The 14,074-nt window shown below is 43.2% G+C and overlaps 1 protein-coding gene across 7 annotated transcripts in view; it reads right to left on the bottom strand.

Annotated features, from left to right (window-relative positions):
- The window catches only part of LOC109430287 (uncharacterized), a 225,532-nt gene that overhangs the window by 196,849 nt on the left and 14,609 nt on the right, over positions 1 to 14,074 (bottom strand). For 4 of the 7 annotated variants that reach the window (XM_062846180.1, XM_062846175.1, XM_062846177.1 and 1 more), the window contains exon 2: positions 10,340 to 11,232. The exons of 1 other annotated variant lie outside the window; for it this stretch is intronic. The gene's annotated coding sequence lies outside the window, so the exon portion shown is untranslated. The remainder of the gene's footprint in view (positions 1 to 10,339; positions 11,233 to 14,074) is intronic. 2 more of the 7 variants (XM_062846179.1, XM_062846178.1) reach the window with 2 other exon arrangements.

Genomic DNA, 14,074 nt, shown 5'->3' on the forward strand with positions numbered 1-14,074 from the left:
TGTCTAAGGATGTCTATAAAATCTCAGATGCAATGCCTCATATTTTTCAATTAAAAACGCACTTTTAGCAAGTTGGATGCTTTTATACATTTTTTTTTTAATTTGAGGTCATATACAGTGCATCACACAATTGTCCATGTCCATACAGCAAATTTTTCATCAAAATGTTCAAAACTTTTTTATACGTCAATCTAAAACAAAAATTTTGACCAATAACAATATATACAGCTCCATTTGTGAAATTTTGAGCGAGATCGAATAAGTTTTCTAAAAGTTTTAGAACTTTTAGTAAAATTTGTAAGCTTTTTGAACAAATTTTTAAAACATTCTATCTCAATAAGTACTGTATGAAACTTTTTCAATTTTTTGTTGTGCTACAGCTTATATCTAAGGCTTTCAGCTTTATTCGAGTTTTTATATTCACTGCAAAAAATTTTAAAAATCTATATATGTTCAGAATGTTATTTGGAAATTTATCATATTTTGATCAATAAAAGTGCCAAGTGTTTTTAACTTCTTTAAACTTTGTTAATGTAATATTTATATACAGGACCTACTAAACCACATATGCAGAGTAGGTGCTATGCGTTTTTCGTTCAATTAATGCACTTTCATTAGTGGAAAACATTTGGCAGATTGTATGTGTAAAATATGGTAAATTTATAAACATGGTCAAATACATAAACAGAATTTTCATATGTTTGAGCTTGAGCTTGAGCTTGATTGACCGCCCGTAGATGCTACTCCAGTATCGCCAGATCAGTTACACTCACACAAGGAACCAATGAGATTATCTGCCGGGAACTAGCAGGCATCTTCAGGGGAAGGAAGTGATGATTGCAATCGTTTGTATCCACATCAGACCGAAGAAAGGGCGAACACGATGAAATTGCCACACAGAAAATATTGTATAACTTTTGATTGCGTTCGTCAAAATAGCTAATTTTTTTTACCATGAATAGTATATTATGTGTAGCTAATGCCATAAAATTTTCATTAAAATCGATTGAGTAATGGCGGAGATATCCTTGAAACAAGGAAATTGCCACTTGAGAATCTTGTACAAACAACCATTTTGGAAAATATCACTTTTTTGCCGTTTCAACGCTGGCGCCAAAAATACTGAACCGATTTCAATGAAAATTTTTTTGTACGTAAAGCCCCACGTTGGGCGCCAATGTTGCAAGTGTCCCGGTAGTGGCAGAGCAATTACCGCTAACGAATAGAACAAGGACTCAAATCGCAACCACTGAGGGGCTATAGCTCAACTAGAAATCACAAAACGGCAAATCTCAGCTTAATACATGTATTTTGGGATTTCCCATTTGGGCTTAGGTGTTAAGCTTAAGATCTAATGCTCTACATTCTTATAAACTAGAACTTATCTGTGAGGGGCGTCCCCCTTGCCGTTGCATCCTCTTATGTACTGCCGCGCTGCTCGCAGGACGTCAGCCTCTGTCCGGTTGTACCTATCCGTTGGCCTTGTCTGCCTTTCGTCGCGTGCGGCAAAGCTTGGTCTCGCAGATCTCCGCTCAATGTTCAACTTCAACGCGTTGACTTGCTCCACCAGCTCGTCGATGTTGTGCTGCCAATTGTCTTCTGGTCCTTCCTCCGCTGCTTCGTGCTCGAATGCGCCTTCTTCTACCTCCACGGCGTGAACTCTGTTGAACCGCTGTGGCTGTTGGTGATGCTGAACCGGTGGTGGTCTGCTAGGAACTACTGGTGTAGTGAAGTTCGGTTCCAGAAGCGCGCTGTGCGGAATGGGAATCCTGCGCTGTCTGTTCAGAAGCATCCTCGTCTCGTCGTATCCGGTGCAGACTTCCACCATTTCTTCCAGTGAACGAGGCCTCGCTGCTGTTACGATGGCTGCGTAGTTCTCGTTCATGTTTTTCTTCACCAGGAAGAACTTTTCGTCGTCTGGAATGGGTGGATCGACGAAGCGGAAGAGCGCTGAGATGTCTCGGTAGAACTTCGCAAAGGATTCCTCCCTTCCTTGAAATCGAAAGCTGGCTTCCAGACGCAGAATTTGGGAGTATCCGCTGGGCAGGAATTCCCTTCTGATCTCCCGCTTGAACTGGTCCCAGGTCCGCAACTGGTTTTGCGACGTTGCTCGTGAGTACCAGTCGATGGCGTCCTCCTGCAGTAGATGCTTGATGGAACTCAGAAGTGTGGCATCACTCATGCCTTCCGATCTCGCGAACGTCTCCACGCGATCTAGGAACACGTTGAGTGACGTCGTGTCCTTTTCGCCGCGAAACTTGAAAGGCCAGTTGTGCACGGCCTTCTGAATCCGTCGATCATCCACTCGTTCCGGCGCTGGTCGTTCTCGACGCACTAGCCGCTCCAGATCGTCCCGCATTCGACAGTATTCTTCGTGCATCCGCTGCTCTCTTTCCTGCATCTCCACTATTCTCGATTGCAGCTCGTGAACTTCTCGTGATTGTGTTTCTCGAGCTGTCCGGTTCCATGTTTCTCGCTCCCGTGGAAGGTAGGGAGGCGGTGGTGAGGTGTTCCGTTGTCTAGGCTGTGTTTCACCTCCATCTTCGTTGCCTCGCGCTCGAAACGAACTCGAAAACAGCAATCCTCGTCCCTGTCCACCAGAGAATGACGTCATCAGAGGCGGCTGTGATGCTGGCGGTGGTGTGGATTCTTGATTTGAATTGTTTCCCACTGGAATCGTGGCATCCGCCATTCCACCGACTGCTCCTTCCTCTTCGTTATTGGTTCTTCTTATGGCACCCGTTGAACTAGTATGATTCACCTCGATCTCACCGCGTTGCACACTACTCACTACACTAGTACCATTCACTTTGTTGAGTAAAACAGTTACGTGCATGGTTAACATTCCATGCAATTCTCTCAATTCGATCGGAGGATTGATCAAACGTAATCTGTCGCGATAGTGGGTCAGCCGCGTTCGACATTGACTGATCGCAGCCCTATCGGCTGTTCGAATGGCCGCTTCAGTGCTTATGTGCAGCTGCTGTATTTGAGTTTCACAGTATTCAATGTTTGACTGTGGACTCATTACATGGGCTGAGCTAGTGGGCTGGTTATCTCTTAAGGCTTCCTCCTGGAGGAGTGCCTTCAGACGGAGGACTTTCCCTCTGTGGGTAGTGGGTCCTAAATTTACTACGTGACGCAGAGCCAGCTCATACGTCACCTCTTCGTCTGTTAAGTGTGTGTAGTCCATGTTATGTATCGAATTTTATGCGTAAAGGGCTAAAATATATTGGTTATCGTAGGCCGGATAACCAAAAAGGCACAAAACCAAATCTTAAGATCACAAACCAAAAAAAAATCGCTAAACGGTAGTTTAATTGTGGATTTTCAGTTGGGCGCCAATGTGAGTTTTCGAAGGATTTCTACCGCGAACCACAATTGACCACCATCGAACACTTTTCGGATCTGGCTATCGACAAAAAAGGCGGTTTATACAAATTCAACTAACTGTAATTCAAGTGTATCGCGATCGCGCCGTAACAACCGATCTCTTACAGTATCAAATGGGCACTAACTTCGTTAAATCTATATGAGAATTCAAGAGAGAGGATTCAAAAAAATACACTAGGGTTGTTCATTATAAATTTTCATCCGACATTCGGCCTCCCTGACAATCATACGACCCGGATGAGTCCATACCGACGTCTTCCGCCTCTTCGATGTACTCGTCATCTTCGCCAGGAACATATCTCTTCATGTACTCCGCGCATGTTGAAGTCCGCATCGGCCCTTCGTGCAGGCCAACCTTTTCGACGTCGTAGCGGTCATTCCGTTTCTGCTTCGTGACCCGGTAGGGACCAAGGAACTTTTTGGCAATCTTCAAGTGGCTTCCAAATTGAGTTCTACTGATCGCCACTAGTTCACCAATATCGTAGAATGGAGCTTCCCTACGCTTGCGATCGAACTGCCGTTTCATATTCTGTTGTTCCTCCGAAATTTTCATTCGCGCCTCCGCTCTCGCTGCATCTCTTTTGCCGTCGAACAAACGCAGCTCTTCTTGCACAACAACCTCAGATAAACGCACATCTTCAGGGCTCCTCATCTTAACGCCGAACAGCAACTGGAATGGGCTTCGATCGATAGAACGTTGATAAGAGTTGTTTATATAACGCTGTAAATTGGCCACGTGACGGTACCAGTTTTCTGGATTTTCTATTGACAATTTGGCCAATGCTGGAACGATGATACCATGGATTCTTTCAATCTGTCCGTTTCCACGGGGAACTCCCGTGGTTGTTAGTAGATGTTGAATTCCTTCGCGTTCACAATACTGTTGAAACATGACGGAAGTGAAGGCTGCTCCTCGATCCGAAATAATTCTGGCTGGATTTCCAAAACAGGTTTTTTGGGTTTCTAATTTTTGTACAACTTCTTCCGCTGTTGTTTGCTTTACCGGATAGATCCAGACGAATTTGGTGAATGCATCCACGATGGTAAACAGGTACCGATATTTTTTCTTGGATGCTGTAAGTGGTCCAAGATGATCTACATGATATGTTGATAAAGGAAGATCATCTTTGGGAATGGGGTGAAGTAGACCTTCTTTTTTTCCAGCCTTCCGAGCCGCCAAGATGCATGGGATACAATTTTCGACAAAGCGTTCTAGTTTTGGCTCCAGGTCCTCGACCCAGTACTCGCGTAGCAAAAGTTCCTTCATCTTCTTAGCCTTGAAATGTCCTTGATCGTGAATTTGTCGAATTACCGAGTTCTGCATTGCTCCCGGTACTACCAGGAGTTTGCCACCAGCATAGTTTTTGTAGAGTATCCCGTGGTCTAAGAAGAAGTCATCGTAATCCTCTTTCTCCAGAATCTTCATTATTGCTTGCAGTCTTCGGTCATTTTGTTGATTCGCCTTCATTTGCTCGATGACATTGCTCTGTAGAAGGTATACCGCTGGGCTTCGGCTTAATGCATCTACGTGCTTCATACGTGCGCCTGGACGATGTTCGAGCGTGTAGTCGTACTCTTCCAATAGCAATGCCCACCCAGCAATTCGAGGAGCAATATCTTTTTTCTCCATCGTCATTTTGAACGCGGAGCAATCGGTTACTATCTTGAATGGTACTCCGAGTAAGTAGACCCGAAACTTCTTCAACGCCGATATGATTGCCAGAACTTCGAGCTCGTAGCTCGGGTAGTTCGCTTCCGCTGGAAGAGTTTTCCTACTATAGTAGTAAATTGGGTGGAAATGATCATCTACCACACTTTTTTGCAACAGGATTGCTCCATAACCGATCCTACTGGCATCCGTGTGTACCTCCGTTTCTGCTTGTGGATGATACAAGGCCAAAGCTGGCCTATTTGACAGGGCTCCCTTTAACTGTTCCACCGATCTTTTTTGCTCTGGACCAAACACGAAAACAGCATCGTTTCTCAACAAGTCAGTCAGTGGCTTGGCAATGGTAGAGTAGTTTTGTATGAACTTCCTGAAGTATCCAGTTAAGCCCAGAAAACGTTGAGTTTCCTTGAAATTTTTAGGGTCAGGAAAATGCGTAACTGCTGCCGTCTTGTATGTCGTTGGCCTAATCGAGCCATCTTCAACTTCATAGCCCAGATATTCAATTTTTCGCATGAGAAACTGACATTTCGACCATTTTATCTTTAACCCGTGTTGCTCTGCTACTGACAAAACGGCCGACAACTTATCCAACGCCTCGTGTTCGTCTTTCGCAGGGATGAGAAGATCATCAATGTAAACAATCACAATCTTCTTTTTGATCAAATCACGAAATATATCGTGGATATACCGTTGGAAAACGGTTGGTGATGTGCTCAATCCGAACGGGGTGACGAGAAATTCGTACTGTCCAAACGGGGTAACGAATGATGTGAATTTGCGGCTGCTCTCATCTACCGGTACATGAAAAAACCCGTTTTCCAGATCCAAGGTTGAAAAAACCCTCGCTTCGTGCAAGTCATCGAGGATATCTTCGATTAACGGCAGAGGGAAATGATCGCGAACTAGAACCTTGTTCAATCGTCTGTAATCTACGCAAAGCCTCCTAGATCCATCTTTTTTGTGTGCTAGCACAATCGGACTACTGAATTCCGATGTACTAGGTTGAATGATGCCATCGTCCAGCCATTGATCAATCTGCTTTTGAGCGATTTCCTTCTCCAAGGGTGCTAACCGGCGTGGAAGTTGTTGGATTGGAGTCTCGTCCTTCAGCACAATTTTCAACTTAACATCCGATGTAGCTGACATTCTCGGTGAGTAGCTACGCACAAGACTCGACGTTTGTTCGCGAACTGATGGGTTTATAATATGCGAAAAAGGATCATCTGGTTCAGGAGCAAGATCGATACAGTAAACGAAATTGTCCTCTTTCGGGGAGAATCTCGATCCGGATGCCGACACATTCACATCGCCGTACAGAAGCAAATTTCGTCCAATAAGCATTTCCATATTCAAGTGTTCTGTTGCAATCACTGAAAACTTCAGCGGCATAATGGTGTCAGCGATCTGTACCTCTAGCACTGTTGTTCCTAACGTCCAAACAGGACCACTAAGAGTGTGTAACTCTTGTTTTTCTTCATCGTTTAACGATAGGTTCAGTCGTTCAAGCACGTCTTCGCGAATCAGAGAAACTGCAGCACCACAATCAAAAAACACCTGCTTTGGCTCAGCACCGATCATAACCGCCAAGAATGTTCCTCTATCTACCACGGACTTCGCGTTGCACAACTTAACTGATCGCTTATCCTTAGGACATTCTCTCATAACATGCCCCAGTTCTTGACAGTTGTAGCAAACAGGGCGTTTTGATTCTGCAATACCACTTCTAGGACGAAATACACCATCACGATTCACGGCCCTGCCTTGACTACGATCCGTAGATTGTACTGTTGGTGATCCCTTGCCATTTTTGATATTCTGATAGATACGTAGTTTTTCCTTGAACTCGTTGACAGTTCTAGCACCGTATAACACTGTCTTCTCCGCACTTCCATCTATTATTCCATTCACTGTGTACGATATGACTGCTTCTGTTTCGAGGTCTGCTTTCGCACCGAGCTCTCTCATCACCAAATAATATTCAAATACTGACTCCGTTGCGCTTTTCTTACGATTCCGAAGTTGTTCGTGTATCACCGCACTGTTCTCACGGCAATGAAACTCTCCAACGAGAAAATCCTTCAACGCGTTCCAGTTCGTCACATGCCGCACTGTATTGAGAGACGATTTTGCTAGGCCTGTCAGTTTTCTTTTGGCAACAACATATCTTCTCAAGTCTGACAAACCGATTGAATCGGCCATTTCTTCAAAGTCTTGTACCCACTTCAAGACCGGATAAAAGTCAGTTCCGGAGAACTCATTGAATGCCGATTCAACCTCAGAAACTGTTAGATTAGTTGTTCCCAACATATTCGCTTCACCACGGACACTTCCAACATCACTGCCCCGTCCTTGGCCCCGACGATATCGAGTCGCTTCTAGACTATGTTCACTGACACCATCCAAATGATCTTCGACTTCATCGAAGCGATGACCTCGTATCCCGTCTCCGCGAGGTGGGGCACTACGATATTGTACGATCGATTCACGTTCATTACTGTTCTCAAAGTTCTCGGTTTCACTATACCGGTGACCGCGCGAACCATCTCCGTGCGTAGGAGCATTACGATGCGGTGTGCTCGAAACGTGTGGAGGATGGGCCTGAAGTTCGCCAATTACACTACGAAGTCTATAGTTTTCCGCTCGCAACATATTCATTTCACTCCGCATTCCCTCCAATTGAGTAGTGGCGTTCACCAATGACATATTGGAGAAATTGAGTTGATCCACTAATCGCGCGAAAGTATTATCGTTTGGGTTAACATACTGTGGTTGAGTATTGGGAGGAGGAGTATTACTGTGAGGGGGATTCATTATTGCTAGTTGTTGTAAAACGAGATTGTAAACGTGTGGATCTCTCTGCGATGTTTTCTAGCAGGAAGTATTGGTTTTCGATCAATTCAATACAGCCACAACGGTCGAAGCACAAACAAGCTCACCGAACCCACTATTGTAGTTTAGATTTGATCACACCACTGGTCTTCTTTGTTTTTATGCGATCAGCACTTGTTGGAGCTGCATGTACTTTTCACTAGACTCGACTCAACCCAATGCGAATTAACTTGCTTTGCCGTATCTTTTCTTAACTACGACAAAAATACAGCGGTGATTGTCACCATGGTTTCGACAATAGTTATCACTTTTCACTTCAATGGTAACCCATCTGCTGTTATAAAGAATGCTTTCACAATCACTAAGCTACGTTGGCCATGCACTACTTCGGCCACATGTGGATCATGTGCGTTGCGGATCCCGGTTGAGCCCCCAATTTTGTGAGTTTTCGAAGGATTTCTACCGCGAACCACAATTGACCACCATCGAACACTTTTCGGATCTGGCTATCGACAAAAAAGGCGGTTTATACAAATTCAACTAACTGTAATTCAAGTGTATCGCGATCGCGCCGTAACAACCGATCTCTTACAGTATCAAATGGGCACTAACTTCGTTAAATCTATATGAGAATTCAAGAGAGAGGATTCAAAAAAATACACTAGGGTTGTTCATTATAAATTTTCATCCGACATGTATGTAGAAGTAGTTTGTCAAAATTTTATTCAATTTGATCATACCGTTAAAAAGTTATAGCCATATATGTCGCACTATGTCACAATAAGCAGATGAGGTTTTTGGTATAGTGAAATTCAAACTGCTCTTACTTTGAAAGTACTCAACAAAAATGGCTGAAATTTTCACTGTAAACAGGTGTTTAAAAAAACAATTTTACACTGTCAAAGTTTTATAAAAATCGGGACAGTGTTACCAGTTCTACAGTCAAAATAGTGCACGCGGAACTAAAAATGGTCAAAAAGTACCTAAAATTTACCTTGAAGCGATTTGAGCTTTGGATATTTACTAGAAAAAGTACTGAACCGATTTCGATCAATTTTTTACCACTTAATTGATACTATGTTCAGAATATCGAGTGAAATTTTCAAACGTTTTGATGAGGTAACAAAAAAGTTATAGCCTAAGTATTTTTTTGAAATGAGTGTATCTTATTTTATGATATCGACAATATATGCGCCAATACTCAACCGATTTTAATGAAAATTTTATGGTATTAGCTACACATGATATACTATTCATGGTCAAAAAATTAGCTATTTTGACGAACGCAATCAAAAGTTATACAATATTTTCTGTGTGGCAATTTCATCGTGTTCGCCCTTTATAACTCTGCGGCTGCACAAACTCATGTGGATGACGGAGTGTTGGTGCGATATGGTTGGCAGAGGGTTCACACATTGGTGCGTGGATGCCAGGCGTAATAGATTAGTGCGATTATTACTATGAAGCTGAAGCGGCACAGTCCGCTTGATTACATAACTCGTAGGCGTTATCTGATAGATTGACACTGTGCTGTGAAATTTGAAAGAAAGGGAAACGGCTTTTCTTCCGTTTCTGGTTCTAGCGATGGCTATGAATAAATGAATATACACCAGACTCTTTTTTTGGCACGGGTCGTTATTTTGCTATAACTCAGTCAATTTTGAACCGATTTTCATGAAATTTTGTACACTGATGTGCACACAATTTCATGACAATCAGATAAAAATTGACAAAAACCAGACCCGTGCAAAAAAGAATAGGGTGTACATGAGTTGTATATACAGAGAGGAGAGTATAGAGAAAGTGGATAGAAGGATACAAAGCAGAAGGAAAAGGACGGGCCAGGGATTGAACCTAGGACCTTCTGCATATCAATCAGAAGCGGTAGTCACTAGGCCACCAAGCCCGTTAAACAGATTTTTCATGTCTTGGAGTGAACAAATTAATCCTTACAGGATTGTGTATTAAATGTTGATGTGTTAGTGTTCACACAAAAAAGTTTGAACATATTTAATCCAATATTCTTTGAGATATAGAGTATAGAAATTTTGTTAAATAAACCATCAAGCTTTTCTAAAAGTTCTATAACTTTCAGAAAGCTTATTCAACCTCGCTTAATATTTTACTAATATAGTTTCGATATATGGTTTATGATTGGTCAATATTCCAGCGCTTTTTATTGACGAATAAAAAATTATGAACACTTGAATGAAAAATTATTTTAACGAAAAAATTGCTGTACGAACAATTGTTTGATACACTGTATGACCTTTCCTATCCCAAAGGGTTAAAGAAATTACATAGGAAACTAGCAAAGTTTTAACTGTTTTTTCCTTGAGCATCAAACATTTAAATGGGGTCATTATGAAAAAGAAATAAAAACGTATAATCGAGCTGTACTATCCAGTCGAGCTATGTTGAGCTCAACGAGCAAAACCATCAACTAACCCAACCAAACGATGATGTCTTCAGCGTAGGATCTCCATCAGCTTCCGGCAACTATAACTTTCACTTTGATGTAGCATTAATTAACATTTTTAGCATAACTCATTTATCGCATTATTATTCACTTCTTGTGGGCTTCCTTTGCAGCGATTCTCACTTCACACCCACCCAGTCACCGTCGCGTCGCTGTTTTTCTGTCGCACCCCATGTTCCATCGATGACCAAGGCGACGACGGCCTTCGTTGCCCCGAAAGATATCCAGTTCTTGGAATCAAAAGCTATTACCAACTTCAGGAGGAACGGCTGCAGGGTGTTGTGCTTTTCACGTTCTTCCAGGAATTGCCATTTCTCGCACACTTTCAATCTTGTTTCGACTTTTGACAAGTTCCGTCGGCCACAGCACAAGCCCTACAACTGGTCGCCTTTTCAACACAATAATAACAAATCGTCGGGGCATCACCTCGAGCCATCCGAAAATATATTCAACGGGAGCACTCACCGATAAAAAAAATCCCTCCTCGATGAAACTTCAAAAAGCACCGAAAACTTTCAAGTGAACCTTTAATCACTTTTCACTCCGCGCACCGTTCGTACTGCTGCTGCATCACGGTTCCATCCCACCCACCGCGACGGCAGGCAGCAACAACAAGAAACTGGAAGGTGGTATCCATTCGCACACTGCTGGGACGACACACTTTTCCTACCGCTTTTCAAAGCCAGGATAATCGCACTACAACTGGTTGCACTTGAATAATGGCTTATCCTTCTAATGATGCACTCTCAGTCTTTTCACCGCATACGACACATGATTTTCCTCGAAAACATCATATGCCAGAAGTTCTAACTGCAACGTCGACTATCCGCCGCTCGGTACACTCCAACTGCGTTCATTGCTTCTGAAACAAGTAGAGAAGAGGGAAAACTTGCAAATCTGCATAAAATATTTACCATCTAATTTTCCTTTCGCATGTCGAACATGCGAAAATAAGCTCGCTCCGCACTAACACAACCACACACAGTCCTTTTGAGCAACATCAGAAGAGAGAGCATACTCGCATATCTCGACACCAGCACAGTTATGTGTTATCATTGAAGCAGTTGAAACCAACACACCGTCAGAGTGGGTGGTCGGTCGTGCTAGTGCATAAAAATTGGAACAAAACTCGCAAAATTTCCCAGTTGACAACAGAAACACAGGGGATGTTACTTCGGCACTTGGACACACAAACAGGTGCAAAAGTGGAAGCATAACATCGTTGTTTTTCTTCAAAATAAACGGTGGATGGTGGACTTAGGGGAAAGAGGGACATACCGTGCCGTCTTAGCAAACGTAGTCAAATTAGTTAAAAATTGGCTGATTTTGTAGGTGTCTTACGTTTTGGAGTGTACTGCTTTGACAAATGAAACAAGCAAATCAAAAATGTGTTACCTTAGAGGTGTTGGGAAGTTATAGGTCAAGTTAAAGGTACACAACGTCTGTGGGGGGATTAGATGGAGCCCCCTTTCATTACAAACGCTTTGCTTCGAAATGGAAAACCACCCCATCTAACCATTCGCAGCACCTATGGAGTGAAGAGGGCACATGATAGATAATGAGTTCATGTCATTTAATCAGTATTCAATCGCTTAAATTCCGTGCCCTTCAATTGAGATAATTTTCACACGGAGATGATTTCTCTTCTTAAGAAAAACTTCATACATATGCTGAAATAGCTAGCGGTAAGGTGTTTTGCTTCGAAGGTGCGTATTACCCCAGGTTACCCTACAACCTCGATGTCATAATGGATATAAATGGATTGAGACATCACAAGGACTTCATATGATCAGCGTAGCAACGTTTTTTGGTGAACTGGAAGAATTTTTACTAGATTCATTAAAAGCTTGTTAAAGTAATGTTTTGATAATACAGTTGAGTTTCCTCCAGCATTCTGCTTCCCGTTTTACGTCCACATCAATAAATCGGTCGTTTTACATCTAATGAACTGTATTTTTGTGGTTGAAATGTAAAATTTATCGTTCTTCTTCTTAGCGTAACGTTCCAACTGAGAGAAAGACTACTCCTCAGCTTAGTGTTGTATGAGTACTTTCGCAGTTATTAACTGAGAAGTGAGAACTTTTTCTGGCAATGACCTTTTTGCATTTGTATACCGTGTTTTTTTTTCTTCTAAACCATGGTGGAATAATCTGCTTAACAGACACATGAAAACAGAGGTCCAGGTAGTATGAGGATAAGTACCGTCAAAACAACACTCCCATGCCCGCCAAACCCTTCGTCTCTTCATCGGAACCACCGAGAAGGCATTGCTTCAGAAAAGAACTAGTGCACATTGCACCCTTAATGTTGGCTGCGTACCCTGCAGCATCGAACATCGATGACTCGCTTTGGGGAGGCCACCAAGATAACATGCTGACGCTTAGCCAGTTTCCCAAGTGGTCCTTTATCACTCCATTTGTCCTCGGAAGGCAGGCAGGGTCGACACCACGCCTGCTTCCAACTGCACAGCTAGCATCAAGAACTGATACCGCGTGCACAGCGATTTGACCTTTCCGCTAGTAAGGCCCTAGGGGCTGTTCATAAACCACGTAGACCAAAATTTGGCCATCTCAGACCCCCCCTCCCCCCTCGTAGACTTTTGTCCATACAAAATTTTTGAAATTTGTATGGAGCGTAGACTTTGGCCAGACCCGCCCCTTCCCTTTAAAGTCTACGTGGTTTATGAACGCCCCCTATCAACCAGCACATAGAAGGACGTGCCGACATGGAGCCTCCACCTGCCCCGACCTTGCCGGGGACCCAATTCTAACCGCGGATTCGGATCCAACTCAGTAGACCGACGCCACGACAGCAACGCTATCAGGAGGTTCTCCCCGCGGCCACTTAATCGCTGTAAAGGTCGATTGCGGCCGCAGGGCACCTGTATGACCCAAATGGAGGAAAACGTGCCTCTGGAACCGGCCTTCTGATACCGGTATGACCTACGTAGCCGACTTCGAACTCTTGGACCACTTTCTCTTTTCTTCCCATAGGGGGGGGGGGGTGAATCCGCTCAACAGACTCCCGAACAAGAAGGTCCGGGTAGTGTAGGGCTAATGCCGTCTTCTACAATATAAGTAAAAGCCAGGCCTACTCTCCCATCGACCCACTAAACAACATTGCTATGGTTGCCAAACCCTTCGTCTCTTCGGAACCACCAAGAAGGCATTGCTTCAGAGAGGGGCTAGTGCTTATCACACCCTCAAGGTTACCTGTGTAGCCTGCAGCAACGAACATCGATGACTCGCTTTGGAGAGTCCATCACGCCCAAGTAACAATTTTAATTTTATCAAAGTTTTTTAGCGATTCAAAAATCCTAAACATAAAACCATTGATGCCGACTTGAAAATGCTCTCGAGTTCTTGTATGCCTCAATAAGCCCACGTTCTGGCTAGTTGGCCCAGTCTTATAAGGGTCTACAGGACTTCGTATGCAAACCGGCTTAGGATTTCGGGTTGTATCATAATTTTATCAATCTTCTAAATAAAACCATCTTCTGACTTGACGAATAATTGTTTTGATAATTTTTCACTCTCAATGTTCGATCGTCAGAATAAATTATGCTTGCTGGTTTATCCAGCCATCAATTGGAAAGATGCAGATATGCAATTCAGATTTGTTTTCCTATTTAATACGTGTCAGGAGACATGCCACGGAAAATTTGTGGTGAATGTGACTGTGATAATGACAAAAACTAAGTGCGC

This window comes from Aedes albopictus, chromosome 1, assembly GCF_035046485.1.
Source record: "Aedes albopictus strain Foshan chromosome 1, AalbF5, whole genome shotgun sequence".
Classification (NCBI taxonomy): Eukaryota; Metazoa; Arthropoda; class Insecta; order Diptera; family Culicidae; genus Aedes; species Aedes albopictus.